The sequence below is a fragment of the Bos taurus genome, chromosome 6, assembly GCF_002263795.3.
Source record: "Bos taurus isolate L1 Dominette 01449 registration number 42190680 breed Hereford chromosome 6, ARS-UCD2.0, whole genome shotgun sequence".
Lineage (NCBI taxonomy): Eukaryota > Metazoa > Chordata > Mammalia > Artiodactyla > Bovidae > Bos > Bos taurus.
Genome location: NC_037333.1, coordinates 30,756,180 through 30,769,754, shown reverse-complemented (window position 1 = coordinate 30,769,754; position 13,575 = coordinate 30,756,180).

Sequence of the window (13,575 nt, the reverse complement as noted above, 5' to 3'; positions counted from 1 at the left end):
AGCAAACCTGTCCGTCCTCCCACCAGTGGTGTGTCAGCAAACTTTCAGGTCCCCTTCTCCTCTTTCTTGGAATTCCTTAGATGGAACCATTAGAAAAACAAACCCCTATTGCGTCAGCTTATATAACGCTCCATCTCTTGACCTCCTTTCTCCAGCCCTACAGCTAGGAGGCAAGTGTAACACACAGTAGCGTCTGTCTGGAAACACACACGAAGGTCTCCTAAGCATCACTCTTTTCCAGCTCACCTTGCTCCTACCCATCTTACTAGGGAAATGCACATGATTTCCTAAATCAGGATACTGACTTAGTTTTTTCAAGGTATTTCTGCGGTCTACTAAGCCATGACCAAAGACCCTGGCCAAAAGTCTCTTCTGCCAGATAGCACTAAGGCAGCCTTCACAGAGAAGCGATATTTGAACCAAGGAGGTAGGATTTTGACAATCAGAGATATGAATGTATGCTGTAAAAGCAATGTGCAAAGAGGAAATGGAAAAATACACTTGATGAGGATTGGACTAGGAATGAAACTATTTCCCTTGAAAGCCAATGTGTGGGGACAGGGGCAGGCAGCGGCTTATGGAGACAGACAGAAGATTAAGTGGTTGGTAGAAGCATTCAACAATTTTATTTTGAGAGTTCATATACATGACAAGATTCTAGGCACTGCAGTACATATAAATCTGCAAGACTTCCAATGCTATTAGGAAGAGATGTCGTGTATATGCATAACTACCACATAAGGCAGAGTATAATGTGTTCCATAAAAGTGACATAATGTATTACAGGAATTCAGAGAAGGGAGAGAAGATTCTCCCCAAGAAACCCTTTTGTTGAAATACAAAATGATTTTAAATGACATATGACATATGATAAGTACTTTAAAATAGTCTGTAATGTTTTCAAATTCAGAGAAAAGCAAGCAAGAAGTTTCTCCAGGGTGATAAAATAGCTTCGTGGAGAAGACAGTTTTGGAACCGGGCTTCAGAAAGAGTATAATTTTCTACAAACATAGAGTAGAGAAAGACATCATTAGGTAAACGGGAAAGATACGATCCAACTCACAGAGGAGAAAAACACAAAGCACGTTTGAGAAAGAGCAAATCATTTGGTTGCAACACATGGCCCATGAAGAGCAGTAAAAACTTAAGACGACGAAGCTATAAACATCAAGCCCAACCACCAACCTAATGTTTGAGTCTCAGCCTGTTCACAATCTATCCCATTTTTGAACATCTGTGAATTTTAGAAATATGACAGTGTTTACAGTCTACTGGGGAAAACAGACAATTTAACAGACAGTGACAATAAATTGCAGGAAGTGCTGTGGTCATGGAAACGCAAGGTGATTTGCAACCCAGAGCGGGAATTGGAAAGCTCCCCAGCTGGGACTCCCAGCTAGACCTGCAGGAAACTGAGAGTTAGCCAGGCAGACGGGACCAAAGTTGTTCACACCAGGTGACCAGCATAGGTGCAGACCTGATGCCGGAGGGCAAGATTCGTTCTGGAAACTGCAAGAAGTTCCCCGAGCTGAAACTTAGAGGGAAAGGAGACTATCGAGGGATTAAAATGAAGAGGTTGAGGGCTGGCCTGGAAATGCTTCATTAGCGACATTAAAGAATTTGTATTTTTAAGGAATAAAGTTCTAGGCAACACGAGGGAGCCATTAAAGATGTCAGAGTGGAGAAGTGGCCTGATCATATAGACTCATTCCAGCTGCCCTAGGAGAAAGTTTTGGAGAAAGACAAGATCTGAGAAAGGTGGACCAGTAGGAACCTCATGTGGCAATCAAGGTGGAGTCCTTGTGTCTGGTAGTAACAGCAGGAAAGGTAGGAGGTAGAAAGGTTCTAGAGAGAGTTGTTGCAGGAATGGGTCTGAGTTTGGGATTAGGGTATTTCTGAAGTATTTAGTGTAGGTGGAATCATGAGACTTTACAAAATCATCCAAGGAATAAGTGGGTCTAGTTAGCAGAAAATAATATCTGGACATAGAACCCTGAGGAAGATCAACATTTGATCAAAAGATGGAAGGGTATACTGCCTAAACAATCAAGGAAGAAAGCTATTGGAGCGAGCGGTCTCAGAAGTTATGGAAAGAGAGTGTTTGGTGGAGAGTGGCCAATATTGTCAGGTGCCACTCAGAGAAGGAAAGCACCCATTAGAATTAGCAACGTGAAGGTTCTCCCAATCACGGCAAGAAGAGTGCTCAGGAGACTGAGGGAGCTGAAACCAGACTGCAGTCAGAGAAAGAGTAAGTGGAAGGGTAATACACTTTCTTCCAAGGAATATGGTGATGAAAGAGAGGAGGGGAAAGGAGCTGTACCCAGAGGAGAGACTAGGATCCAAGGAGGATATTTATTGCCAAGACAGGAGAGACACATTTAAATGCAAGAGGAAGGAACCAGGATAGAGGTCAATGTTGAGAGTACAGTGCTGTGCTCAGTCGCTTCAGTCACATCGGGCTCTTTGCGACCCCATGGACTGTAGTCCGCCAATCTCCTCTGTCCGTGGGATTGTCCAGGCAAGAATACTGGAATGGGTTGTCGTGCCCTCCTCCAGGGGATCTTACCAACCCAGGAATCAAACCCATATCTCCAGCATCTCCTGCATTGCAGGCAGTTTCTTTATTCACTGAGAGTACAGTAGCAAGCAGGGTATTCAAATGACAAAAAGAATTGGATCCAGGGCATAATTCATTTTCAATAGGAGAAGGGATATACATTTTACTGTAACTGCATGAGAGGGCGAAAGGATGAGTGTGAATGCAGGTAATGTCTAGGCTCAGTAGCAGGTTTTAGTGAGAGCTCTGTCGGATTCCAGTTTTTTTATAAGATAGAGGAAGCAAATCATTGGTGAGGGTCAGGTGTCATCTATTTTAGAAGAACAAGGAATGGAGGGACCATGAGAGCAACACAGTCGGACTGGCATTCAGCTTTGAGGGCTCAGCTGAGGTTAGAGGCCACCATATGGTCTGTTTAGTCGTGAGTTTTTTCCAGTCATTCTCAGCAGCTTCTGTTTAGCCACAGGGAGATAGAGTTGGATTTAACCACAGCTGTAGATTTTACCTAGGTTATGAATAAACAGCAGTGATGACTCAGTGTAGTACTACAAAATGTTCATCTAAATGGGGTGTCCCAGTGGTATAGGATGTACAGAAGGAAGCCATATTAATTAGGGTAAGTAGTGATACTTGGTGTAAAAAAACTCCCTCTTCCAACCTGAGTGGCTTAATACAATAGACTGTTTTTCACGCCTATAAAGTTCAAAGACAAGCAAAGGGTTGTCTTCCATGTGCTGCTTTAGGAGGGGGTTCCTCCTATCCAGTGACTCTCATGCCCTGGGAATTTGGACCCCCAACCCCACTCCCAGGGAGGGACTTTTGCATCCGGCTGGCAGACCAAGTAGGGAGAGAATGCAGAGGATTCTGGAGTTTTAATGCTCTGGCTCTAGAGGTAGCCCTCACCATGGCCACTCACAGCCCACTGGCTTACCACAGGGTCTCGTGGAAACAGTTTCACTAAGCATCTGCCCTCACTGCGATAGAGGCACAGAGTCAAGTTAGGAGGTTTCATAGGCTTGAGACTGAACAAGACAAAAGGTAGTCCAAACGAAAATGAACGCACAATGATTTTTCTGAGAAAATTAATAGAATTGGTGATTACATAGTTCAAGGATGATAAACAAGGTTCTGTGTAAAGCATGAGATTAAAAGGAATTATGAGGTCAAAATCCAGGGTCAAAAACAAAATTAAAAAAAAAAAAGTCCAGGGTCAGTGAGACCTACCCAAACCATCCTAATTAAAGATATGACCCCTTCCCCCAACATTTTCCATCTCCTCTTACATGGCCCAGTTTGTTTTCATTTTTTTTATATATCCTTTTTTTTAATTTTTTATTTTGTATAGGGATAGACAAAGGCCTGGTGTGCTGCAGTCCATGGGGTTGCAAAGAGTCAGACACAAATGAGCTACTAAACAATAGCAACAACATAGGATATAGCCGATTCACAATGTTGTGATGTTTCAGAAGAATAGCAAAGGGACTCAGCTATACATACACATGCACCCATTCTCCCCCAGACTTCCCTCCCATCCAGGCTGCCACGTAACACTGAGCAGCATTCTGTGTGCTGCACAGTCGGTCCTTGTTGGTCTTCCATTTTAAATACAGCAGTGTGTACATCTCCATTTGTTTTCATATCACTTATGATTTACTATGTCCGTGTACTACCACTAGGTAATTTACTGATCTGGTAGAGTCTTTCTCCTTCTGCTCTAATGTGAGCAGGGATTTTTCAGTATTATTTTTCAGTTTCCTCAGTGCCTGAAACAATGTCTGGCATGAGGATGGTCATTCTTGAATGACCAAATGTCAGGAGATTTAACAAGGCCCTTCACAATGAAGTTGGTGCTTCTCTTGTGGCTCAGCCGGTAAAGAATCCACATGCAATGCAGGAGACCAGGTTTCAATCCCTGGGTTGGGAAGATTCCCTGGAGAAGGGAAAGGCTACCCACTGCAGTATTCTGGCCTGGAGAATTCCATGGACTGTATAGCCCGTGGGGACGCAAAGAGTCGGACATGACTGAGTGACTTTCACTTTCACTTTCATGGTGAGGTTAAGTTGACGTGGGACATGCACACATGTAATTTGGCTTAGCTGCAGAAAGGGAAGAAAGACTCAAACATCCCGACAGATTCAGAGTTGGCTCTCTGGAGGAAGAGTAGACTCAGGGAGATCATATATGAAGTAAAAGGACATATTTGGTTTTAGAAATATCATTTGAAATGAAGGTAAAATATCCAGGTGGAGATATTCAGCAATTCACTGAAAACCTAGAGCCTGGGTTTAGCTAAAACATTCAGAATTGAAGTTGCAGGACAAAGATAAGTGCCTAAGGGTAAGAAGATAGAAAGTCATTCAATGGGCAACAAAATTTGGGGGAACAGAGAAATAATCATTTTACTCCTCACAATCTTTCCCCTCTTCACATCCTATCTCCCAAGTGATAGCTAAAACACAAGGAAAATGATGTTGTTGTGCTCAGACAATCGTGCCCACCAGGGTTCTCTGTCCATGGGATTTTCCAAGTAAGAATACTGGAGTGAGTTGCCATTCCTACTCCAGGGGATCTTCCTGACCCAAGGATTGAACCCAGGTCTCTTACATCTCCTGCAGTGGCAGACAGATTCTTTACCACTAGCGCCACCTGCAAAGCCCATGGATAATGATAATACTGGGGTTTCCCTGCTAACTCAGTTTGTAAAGAATTCACCAGCAATGCAGGAAACCCTGGTTCAATTCCTGGGTCCAGAAGGTCCCCTGGAGAAGGGATAGGCTAGCCACTCCAGTATCCTCAGGCTCTTCCCTGATGGCTCAGATGGTAAAGGATCCGCCTGCAATGCAGGAGACCTGGTTGGATCCCTGGGTTGGGAAGATCCCCTGGAAAAGGGCATGGCAACCCACCCCAGTATTCTTGCCTGGAGCATCCTATGGACAGAGGAGCCTGGCGGGCTACAGTCCAGGGGTCTCAAAGAGTCAGATGGACAGAAGAGCCTGGCGGACTACAGTCCATGAGGTCTCAAAGAGTCGGACATGATTGAGCGACTAAGCATGCAGCACAATGATAACACTTGGTAAAAATCTGAGTCAAAGAAAGCAAATACTAGATGACCCAAAGTGTCTACAATTCGAACTTTCAACAAATAACCATTACTTGATGTTTAATTGCTATTCTAAATGTTTTCTTTTGAATTTAATCTAAATTAGATATTATGAAATTTAATAGAAAATAAGCAAAAATATTAATGCCGTATTTACATGTTAAAATACTTAGAAATACTGAAGATAATAGCCAAGCTCCACACCAACTGACAATTAGGGATTTTTAATAAAGAAATGTCCAAGTTCCAGTGATGACTTCTCTTCATAGAACAGTTAAGTTGATACTGAGCTCATGCTTCCTCCTATCTCATCATCAGATGGGAACTTACCCAGTGACCCCAACATGATTGTGATAAAAATCAATTTTTCAATCCATATTCAATCCATAAGACAAAAAGGTATGTTCTTATATTTTTGATATGTTTTTCCAATTTTTCTTCATGAAACATTGACTGGAATGACAGTAAGACACTGCACATAGCCCCATATTTTTCTATCCCCATTAGAGTAATATGGGACATATTATACTTTTTAAAAATTCAAATAAGATCAGTTTAAAAGTAGTTTTGGAGGCTAATTGTTATGTAAAACTTTAATATCCACAGACTTTCCAAAATTGATAGAATGTAAGAATCTGAACCTCTAGAGAGTTTTAGAATATTTCAAACACTTTAACAAATATTAAAAAAAACTGAACAGTTTTCTTGTAGATAACCAAAATATAAAAATGATTTCCCTGGTTTACTTTTTATAATACATTTCAATCAAGTGAGTGTGGATAATTCAGTATAATTATCTGAAGTGATTATTTAGAACCTAAGATAGAAAATAAGGTAAAATAAAAGTTTTCAATTTACAAAATTCTCATTTTCAGAAGTTCATTTACAAGTCATTTATTTTGAATGCTTGGTGTATGACTCCATGGTGGGGAAAATATACACAATGGTTGTTTTTCTTTTTTTTTAGGTTAGCCTTCAAAAAATGTTTAACCAACAATTATTATTGAAATATTTTTAATAAAAGGTTTAAAAGGCATTATTTTTATGTTAAATAGGTTCTTTTTTCTTTTTTAATTAATTATTTTTATTGGGGAATAGTCTCTTTACAATGTTGTGTTCGTTTCTGCTGTACAATGATGTGAATCAGCTATACATACACATAATCCCCGTTCTTGTACAAGGAGAAAATACAGTAATACAAAAGAGTATAACATTTTAAATAGTTGGAAAATACTGGTCTCCTAAGAAAATAGGTTAGTGTCGTCATCAAGGACACGGAATCTAAAGGTCAGGGTTCAGATCCATCGTTTGTCACTCAAGGCAATTTACTCAACGTCTCTGTGTTTCATTTGTTCATCTATAAAATGAAAATAATAACAGGACATTCTTCATAGTTTCCTGAAAGAATTTTAATGTCTTATATTAAATGGAAAGCACTTGAAACCTTTTCCTCATTCACAGTAGACTCAAAAGAGTCATAATATTATTATTCTGCCCATATTTTTGTGTAATGAAATGCACAAATTAATAAAAGATAGATGCTGCTAGAATGAAAATATGGTGAAAGCTAACACTTATCTTTCAAGCCAATTCTATGGAAGCCAAGAGATACCCAAATGAAAATACATGTACCACTGTGCTGCTTAGAAATTTTGTGCAATCTTATGAAACTCTGAAATAGAAAGCAAAGCAAGAAAAAAGCATATTTTTTAAAAACATTCCAATTTTAGATGTATAAGCTTCATTCCAAAGAAAGCAGGCTTTTAAATATACACTAAATTATCTCACCATGTCTTCAGGGTCAAATTGTTCATCTGATTATGTATTCAGTTCAGTTCAGTTCAGTCGCTCAGTCGTGTCCGACTCTTTGCAACCCCATGAATCACAGCACACCAGGCCTCCCTGTCCATCACCAACTCCCAGAGTTCACTGAGACTCACGTCCAATGAGTCAGTGATGCAATCCAGCCATCTCACCCTCCATCATCCCCTTCTCCTGCCCCCAATCCCTCCCAGCATCAGAGTCTTTTCCAATGAGTCAGCTCTTCCCTGAGGTGGCCAAAGTACTGGAGTTTCAGCTTTAGCATCATTCCTTCCAAAGAAATCCCAGGGCTGATCTCCTTCAGAATGGACTGGTTGGATCTCCTTGCAGTCCAAGGGACTCTCAAGAATCTTCTCCAACACCACAGTTCAAAAGCATCAATTTTTCGGTGCTCAGCTTTCTTCACAGTCCAACTCTCTCATCCATACATGACCACTGGGAAAACCATATCCTTGACTAGACAGACCTTTGTTGGCAAAGTAATGTCTCTGATTATGTATTAGAATATGCTTTATCTTAAATATCTCTGAGCTTTAAGAATAAAAAGAAGCCTCAGAAACATTATAAAAAGACCATATCCAAAGACAAGTTAAAAATCAGTGAGATAAACCTGTTTATAGAAGGTTTATAGAAGGTCTACCAAACTAACACTAAAATTACAGGCTTTTAACACTTTAAAAAAAATGTTCTTCTGGTTGGTAGTGGTTTAGTCACTAAGTCATGTCCAACTCTTGGGACCCCATGGACTGTAGCCCTCTGGGCTCCTCTGTCCATGGGATTCCCCAAGAAAGAATACTGGAGTGCGTTGCCATTTCCTTCTCTATGGCATCTTCCCCACCCAGGGATCGAACTCATGTCTCCTTCATTGCAGGCTGATTCTTTAACACCAAGCGACCAGGGAAGCTCGATAAAATTAAAGGCTTTTAACATTTTTAAAAAAAGTCTTTCTATTTCTGTCAAAATGAAAAGAAAAAAGACCTCTAACATTAGGGAGATTTTCATCTTTTAAGATTTGATCAATTAAAAATATGTTCATTCTTCAATTTAAAATGGAAACAGAAAAAAGAGATCAAGGCAGTTTCTGACACCACAGACCTCTGGTGTCAGCTGTTGTAGTTCAGTTGCTAACGTTTTTCAGTCGCTCAGTCATGTCTGAGTCTGCGACCCCAAGGACCCAGACTTCCCTGTCCTTCACTATATCCCTGAATTTGTTCAAACTCATGTCCATTGAGTCAGTGATGCCATCCAACCATATCCTCTGTCATCCCCTTCTCCTCCAGCCTTCAATCTTTCCCAGCATCAGGGTCTTTTCTAATGAGTCAGCTCTTAACAGGAGAAGGCAATGGCACCCCACTCCAGTACTCTCGCCTGGAAAATCCCATGGACAGAGGAGCCTGGTGGGCTGCAGTCCATGGGGTTGCTAAGGGTCGGAACAACTGAGTGACTTCACTTTCACTTTTCACTTTCATGCATTGGAGAAGGACATGGCAACCCACTCCAGTGTTCTTGTCTGGAGAATCCCAGGGACGGGGGAGCCTGGTGGGCTGCCGTCTATGGGGTCGCACAGAGTCAGACATGACTGAAGTGACTTAGCAGCAGCAGCAGCTCTTAACATAAGGTGGCCAAAGTATTGGAGCTTCAGCTTCAGCATCAGTCCTTCCAATGAATATTCAGTACTGATTTCCTTTAGGATTGACTGGTTTGATCTCCTTGCAGTACAAGGGACTCTTAAGAGTCTTCAACAGCACAGTTCAAAAGCATCAATTCTTCAGCAATAAGTTGTAATTAGTGACAAATGTAGAGGTATTCTGAGAGAGTCCCATCTTTTCCTTTCTCCAGTCTCTTTTTAGGGAAGAGAAAACACTAACTTCTGCTCCTTTATTATTAATATGGGGCTTCCCAGGTGGTCCTAGTGGTCAAGAAGTGGCCTGCCGATGCAGGAGACTTGAGAGGCAGGTACCATCTCTGAGTCAGGAAGATACCCTGAAGGAGGGCACAGCAACCCACTCCAGCATTCTTGCCTGGAAACTCCCATGGACAGAGAAGCCTGGAGGGCTACAGCTCACAGGATCACAAAGAGCCGGAAAAGACTGAAGCGACTTAGCCGCAGCAGGATTAATACATTGTGACTACCTGCTCTCTTCTACATGGCCAGATGGTGGCGCTGTGGTACCATTTGTCGAGATTTTAGCTTCGTTGGTTCAGTCTTGTATAAGCAATAGTATTTTGTGGAAAACTCTCAAGCCCTCTTTTAAAAACTATTTTAAATGTACTTTATTCTTCTCTTTAGCGATACGTAAGGTTGACATTTAAATTCATTGGTTATTTTATTTTTTACTCTCTGTACAAGGAAGTTTCTAAAACCTATATGTAGAGCTGACATAGTGTACTTTCCAAAAGATTGACACTAGGTGGTCTTAGGGTATATTGTTTTTCTCTTAGTTCATGAAAATAAAAATGAAAAGAAATGAGTATATTTTGTCCACATTATTTTCAGATATCCATAATTAGTATTTAAAGCCTTACAACACCTCCTAACAATATACTGCCCAAATCTTCAGAAAAAGACAGGCTTTGCTCGGCAAAAGTGAACAATTTTAGTTCAATACTCTTTCTAACCTCTCAGTGTTTGGTGAGAAAACTTGTTCCTGCTGATGGTGATGTTATGTGATGCACACATCCTTGCCTCTAAGTGTTCCTAAGAGCTGACCCCGTTGATCGCATTAAACCATCTTCCTGTAAGTTTGGGTTTCATCTGACATCCTAAGGATGAAAAGGGAAAACTGAGTTGGCTGGTGCAGAATTGTGAGCTCAGCTTTCACTTTCTTCCCCATCAACACTGCTCTCAATATTCTCCTCCTTTTACCTTTGCCCCACCCCAAGACAAAAATCATGCTGGGAAACCCTACCTTACCCCTTACACACACACACCCCTCTGGATGCTGAATAAAGTGACCATCAGAACAGCAGAAATCAATGCAGCCATTTCTGCAGGTCCAAGTAGTCATATTGCAGGTGAAAAACAAAGCCCAAGAAGGAAGGCACAGCACAAAAAAGCAATACACTCTTTTAGAGTTGATGTAACAAGGGCACTTGCGACCCATGTAATCTTAGTGAATGGGCAAGGGGAGGAGAGGAGTCACAGAGTTCCCTACCAGTGCCCCACTGGAGAAGCCACTTCTCCATCCACTCTGCCACATCTCCTCTTCCAGGGAAGGCCTTCAAAGCACTGGACTTCCAGTTTCATAGATTTTTTCCCACCTCTTCTAGGTAAATTGTGAAGAAAGATATATGTATTTAGCTATGCTGCTGCTAAGTAGCTTCAGTAATGTCCGACTCTGCGACCCCAGAGACAGCAGCCCACCAGGCTCCCCCGTCCCTGGGATTCTCCAGGCAAGAGCACTGGAGTGGGTTGCCATTTCCTTCTTCTAATTTAGCTAGTCTTCTATAATTACTATTTTAACCTTTTTTCCCTATGGAAATTATATTAGTTTCCAAAGAAAATCTTATGCTGATTTCCAATATACCAAAAAAAAAAATCAAAGCAGTATTTTAAACATATTTTGAAACTTAAAATTTGTGAAATTTATTTATTAAAAGGCAATAAATGAGGAAACTGGGCAACTGTTCTAGACCAAAGTCTAAGCATTCAGCTTATTTTGATGAAAAGATGGACCACATGCAAAAGTAATATAAGAAAGTGTCTACACCACAGAATGTGAAGGAAGCTATTCCTAACTTGTTTTGATCATGTCTTATTTCCCCATGAGACCAGAAAAACTACAGTTGGAGTAACTGGATTCTATTTTAATAATAAAAATAAAGACATTCATCTGTAACACACTTTAAAAGCCATTGTTCTAAAACAATGCCCTGACATTTTTTTCACCTGAATTCCATTCTGTTCAGCAACTTCCAATTTCTCCTATGTGTTGAGTTGGTCATAAATGAGACAGAGTATATTCCAACTTGGTTTTATGGAAATTTCAACCACTTATTGATGGTTGTCTGTAATTTAACGCGCCTTTTCTATTTCTACTATCCTAGTTCTAATCATCTTCTGAAATCATAACATTGAGGTGCCCTTAAAAACAAATGATTTGAGAGACATCTTTCCAAATTCCATAATGCTACTGAGTAGTTTTGTGAACAGGACATATAATTCAAAAAAGAATTTTCTGATGAACAATGAGATGGGGCTGAACCTCAAAGCCTCAGAAACTCGAAGGATGCAGGAAAAAGGCAGGCAGATATGATGAACCCCACCTCTGCTCGGCACACTTTCCTCACCCAGGTTTCTCATCTTGGTTTTCCCCCAGAGCCTTTCAGATCAAAAGGGGAAAAGGAGTTGGGAAAAGGGGAAATACCAAGAATCCTGCCTTTTGTCAGGGACCAGTTCTGGGTTCTCATTCTACACTAATGTGAAATTCTCTTTAAAAGAGAAAGGCTTTCTGATTTTTCCCATCTACAGAAAAATAATAATTTACCTGATTGCAGATTTTCTTTAGAGAATGAGACGTTAGACTATAACTTGTTTCCCTCATAAATGCCTCTCCAAACTATAAAATCAAACCCCTAACAGAAATTCTATCAGGGTGTCCCTAACCTCAAGCCTGAACGTTGGGTTCCTTTTTACATGGCAGTGATACGTCTGCGGAGTTTTATTTCCAGGGAGACAGGGCAGGATTTGCTGCTATGCAGACTGAATAATGTTGGAAGCCAACATCATGTCACATTTTGTGTGCACTTTCCAAAGATTAATCCAAGCGTTACAAATGGGACACAGACTGCCATTGTCCCAGGGACACTTTAATAACCCACACCTACAATATTCAACCTGTTGTTTGCATAGGGACAACTTTGGGACACAAAAACCCACCAGAACGACTTGGGGACAGGAGCCATGGAGAGGCAGAGACCCAGGCGCCACGCACCTCCACAATTCACCCTTCGTGGCAAATGAGTCTGTTTGGAGTTTATTTATGCTTGAGGATGGGGGTCGTGCAGCTCACTTTCTTCAAAGCACCTCGACAAGCATGTCTTAAATGTGTTGCTCGCTAACACGGTTTCTTCCTTGCCTTTTACTTTTGGCAGGCTCTGCCAACTTGCGGATAATTTTTGTTTTGTTTTGCATCGTGCAGCTCAAATTAAGTAACGTGGCACACTCCCTCAGCATTTAAATTGTGCTTGGCCCGTTTCTTCTTTTATTTTTTCTCCCCATCCCCCTCCTTTCCTTACAACTCCCAGCATCTGTTGTTCTACTAGGATATTCTTTGAGAATGGAAGTCAGTTCAGTCGCTCTGTCCTGTCCGAATCTTCACAACCCCATGGACTGCAGCACAACTTGGGAGAAAATTTCAGTAGGAAAAGATTGTGAGAGGTGGACAAGAAGACCTAATAATTTCCATGGTTCCTGGTTCATCATCTTTAAGTACTCTCATAAAATATTCCACTATTATTACAATCTTATTTACTTTAGAAAAGATTCTAATGACCCAGTAGATCAGAATTCATTGAATTTAAAATATCAGTGACATATTTTTCATATAAGACAGTTTTGATATGGAGAGAAATAGTTGAGATTATAATGAGCAGAATCATAAATAGTTATGATACATTTAATCCTAGACATTTTGAACAGTATCATGAAAATAACTTTTTTCTTTTCATAATACAGTACTACCTTAGTATATGGTAGCATGTCTGTAACATGAAAAACTTCAAAACCAAGAGACTTTTTTTAAGAAAAATGTTTTAGGGAAATTGTACTATGGTCAAATGATTTATATGTGTATATAATACATATAACACTTTTCAAAAGGAAACATATATTATTTAATTTCCACTTTAATTACAGGTTTCCATTATGTGAAAAATGATGAGAAGACAGAAACTTAAAGCTAGCAGCATGAGGATTTTTGCTAAAGGATTTCCTGCTGTAATTTAAACTTAAACTTGACACTTATTTAAATAAGTATCAATAAATCCACAATAACATAATATTTCAAATTTACCTTTAGTGCTTGATATAATTTTTTAATTAAAATTACTACATTTCTTTAATATTTTTATTATCTTTCTAATAACCAGGTGAGT